Source organism: Psammomys obesus, unplaced genomic scaffold (genome assembly GCF_907164565.1).
Source record: "Psammomys obesus unplaced genomic scaffold, mPsaObe1.curated_primary_1811, whole genome shotgun sequence".
NCBI classification, from domain to species: Eukaryota; Metazoa; Chordata; class Mammalia; order Rodentia; family Muridae; genus Psammomys; species Psammomys obesus.
This window is the reverse complement of record NW_026585689.1, coordinates 2,008,355-2,011,998: the sequence shown is the minus strand read 5'-3', so window position 1 is coordinate 2,011,998 and position 3,644 is coordinate 2,008,355. Positions and strand designations below refer to the sequence as shown.

Genomic DNA, 3,644 nt, shown 5'->3' with positions numbered 1-3,644 from the left:
ATTCCTGTGACTGACAGCACCTGTCCACAGTGCTGAATGTGTAAAGAGGCCCCAGGGAGCAAAAGCATTGGATAGTTTAGTTAGAATCAGAGGAAGGTAGAAATAAGTAGCCAACAGGGGGCTGGTCATATAGGTTCCCAAGGGAACTGGAGGGGAATCCCGAATATTGATTGCTGTTTGGACACAAGCTCTTTCTTCCTTCCTCTCCGTGTCAGATTTTACAAGCAAATCACTTATGATTTGTTAACATAGGAGCTTAGCTAGAATGACTCTATCTGGGCCTATTTCAAAATGTCAAGAATGAAGAGACACCTATGGGAAATAAAAATCTCTATCAAGCTCTGACTGCTGCTGAAGAGGGTGAATTAGTTTGTGTTTCAACCAACATTTGTTACAACTTTTTAGTTACATTTTTCTTTTAAGCACTTTGGTTGTGATATTGTTTTATTGAAAAACCAGATGCAGGCAAGATGGCGGAAGGGGAGACCGTGGAATGGTGGTGGAGCTGGCTGCAGCAGAGCTACCAGGCAGTCAAAGAGAAGTCCACTAAAGCTTTGGAGTTCAGGAAGCAGGATCTCACAGAATTTACCCAGGTGGTACAGCTGACACAGTCTGCACCATAGCCGCCACAGCCAGTGTGGTCAAGGAAAGGCTGGCCACTGAAGATGCCTAGGGGCAACAGAAAAACTGAAGAAGGGGTTATCTGACTCTTTAGGGGTGATCCCAGATACCTTTGCCCCCTCACCAGACAAAACTATCAAGTGTGATGTCATCACCCTGATGGGCATAGCTTCTCGCACAACCCCTTCATCCGGGCCCCCTACACCAAGATGGTTCCAGCAGCTGTTTACCATTCAGAATTCTAGCATTGGTATTTGTATAAAGTCCATCAACTGGAACAAGAGCAGGTCCAGAAGGGTGCCCTGAAGCAGTGGGCAGACCAGAGCATCTCTGAGGAGCGTGGCTGGGAGGAGAAAGAGGAGGAGCTTGAAGCCATTGCGCCATCAAGATTCCAAAAGAGACCAAATCTTTCACATCCACGGAAGATGGGCTTGGTCCTCCAGAGCCCTTGTGAAGAAACTCCGGTGGAGCCCCCTGCAAAGTGACCCCATCAGAAAGCAGTGAGAGCATCTCTTTTCTGACAGATTCGCAACCCTGCTGCTGCACCCTAGGCACCAGTGTTGCTCAAAGACATGTCCCCAAAGCTCCTTGAAGCATCGAGTCTGAGGATGAGGGTGAAACTCGGCCTCCACTCCCATTTCCCTCCAAGCCTCTAACACCTGCTGGCCGAGAGATGACTGGAGAAAGACTTTGACCTGGACATGACTGAAGAAGAAGTACAGATGGCACTTTCCAAAGTGAATGCCTCCGGTGAGCTGGAAGATGTAGAGAGGGAAGACTGAGGATGAGGGAGCCAGAGCAAGCAGCTCCCCGACCCATGGCACATCCCACTTCCCTTGCTTGCTAGTCTCAGCCCTCCTTGGAAGGCACTGAGAATGTTCCCCCAAATGACTCCTGCCATCCAGACCTTGGTACGTACTCTGGTGGCTGCCTGCTGGCCCTCTGCTCACACCTTGGAAGAGCCTTTCTAAATACAAATCCAGAATTTTGACTTGTGCCAACCTTAGAATGACCTAAGGGGAGGGTCAGTACCCCATCACCTGAGAGCCTGCATTTCTCTGCTGTTACAGAGAATCCTGCTGGGAAACCTCCTGGGGAAGCTGCCTTCTGCATAGAGACAGAAGCAGAAGCAGTTGACCGCTCTTTGAAGAGGCCAAGACAACACACTCTACCCTAAAAGCTAGTAAACCAGCAAGGAAGGCCATGCCACTTGTCCTTGGCTACACAGGGACAGTGAACAGAATTTTGGTTCCTGTTACACGAGTAAGAGACAATAATCTGTGGGAAATTTGTCTCTCTCTCAAATCCCCATCCCAAGCATTTTCCACTCCTAAAAAGTCCTATGGGGTTCAGAATCTAAAACCGAACTTGGCTCTCCTCCAGCCCACACAGGGATATCCTTACACATTCCCAGGGCTTTTATGTCAGATGTACCCAAGTCTTTAGCCCAAGTATGGCACTGCAAGAGTTTATTCTTGTGTTTCTTTCTATTTCAGATCACTTCCAGATCCTTCTGTGTATTGCAAGGTAGGACACCTGCTCCAACCAGCTACCTACCTTGACTCACATAGCTTAGAAGACAGACCAACTGTGAGCTGTATGAAGTGGTCAGCAGAGGCAAGTACTCATGTTCCATCTCCAGGCCAGCTTCTCTTTCTCAGCTCTCTGATCCTGAAGGGATGTTCTGAGGTGAGCATCCTGAGACTCTTTTCTTCTTCTTGAAGGCAGGGTGGAGCTTTTACCTTCTAAGGACAGTGAGAGCTGCATGACGATTTGGTGCTGCACAGATGCTGTTCTGGTGATTCTGTATGCTGGTGCATCTACTAAGAGAGCTTGGTCAGCGTCATCATGAATGATGGGCACTTCACTTCAAACCTTCATGAAGTGGGCAGGATGGAGAGAATGCTAATTTTTTTATGAAATGGATTTTTCTCCTTGTAATTATTTTAGTTTAATTAACCTTTTGGTTGTTTGTTCAAAATTATAATTTTTAAATTATAATGTGTCACCCCAGAGTGTTTTGAAGCTGAGAAAACTAAAAGAAAAAAAGAAAAGCAAGTGGATTTTTGCAATGAAGAGCTAAAATCTGGCATCAGTCTTAATACATTTAAATGTTGGACCCACACTTGTTTGTTGTATAGACCTGTGCAAGTTTTTCCCCATAACTTCTTAGCATTTCAGTTTAATCATCTATTAAAAAATGAATCTTCCAGTGCCTTATGGATGTGTTGTAATAATTAAAAATGATCGTATGTGTAAATTACATAAAATCTCAGTTTACTCAGTATGTCTTAAGGGTTTAATCAATGCTGGTAACTTTATTGAGTACTACTATTCATATCTGCGTAGAAGAATGAAATGTGACTACAGAAACCACAGTCTCAACTGGACTGTTAAAAAAAACTTCAAATATTAGGGTATGGAGAAATGGCTCAGTTGTTAAGAACACTCCCTGCTCTTCCAGAGGACCCAGGCTTGATTCTTAGCACCCACACAGTGACTAATAAATGTCTGAAACTTCAGTTCAGGCAATCAGACACATCTCTTCTGTACTCCACAGGCAGTGCATGCATGACCTGCAAACATACACATAAAGGCAAAACACCTACACACATAAAGTGAGAGTAAATATCAATTTAAAAAAACCCAAATGTTAATAGTTTCATTTACTTATAATTCATTGAGTGTCATATATATTCTTTACCCAATATTCACTGATGAAGAAGGTCATGACTCACCAAGTGATTCAAACTGAAGATGGCTGTCCAAAAATGTCAGCTGCTCTGAGTGCAGGACTCTTGTTTTCTTTATTTTCCTGAGTGTGGAAGGACTTTTGTTTGGTTCCATGTGTAAAAAAATGGCCTGTGCATTATTCCCATCAGAGATTTCTTTGCATATCTACATCTCAGAAAAAAGACCCAGTACCATGGCTGTCAGACAGTCGCTATCATTTTAGTAAGTGAATGTAAAATGCAATGTGATTTTAAGTGTAATACAGAGAATAACATATAAACCTGGTGAGA

General features: G+C 44.0%; 1 pseudogene; it reads left to right on the top strand.

Annotated features, from left to right (window-relative positions):
* Positions 1-470: 470 nt before the first annotated feature.
* LOC129667454 (BSD domain-containing protein 1-like) lies at positions 471-1,403 on the top strand (annotated as a pseudogene).
* Positions 1,404-3,644: the final 2,241 nt, after the last annotated feature.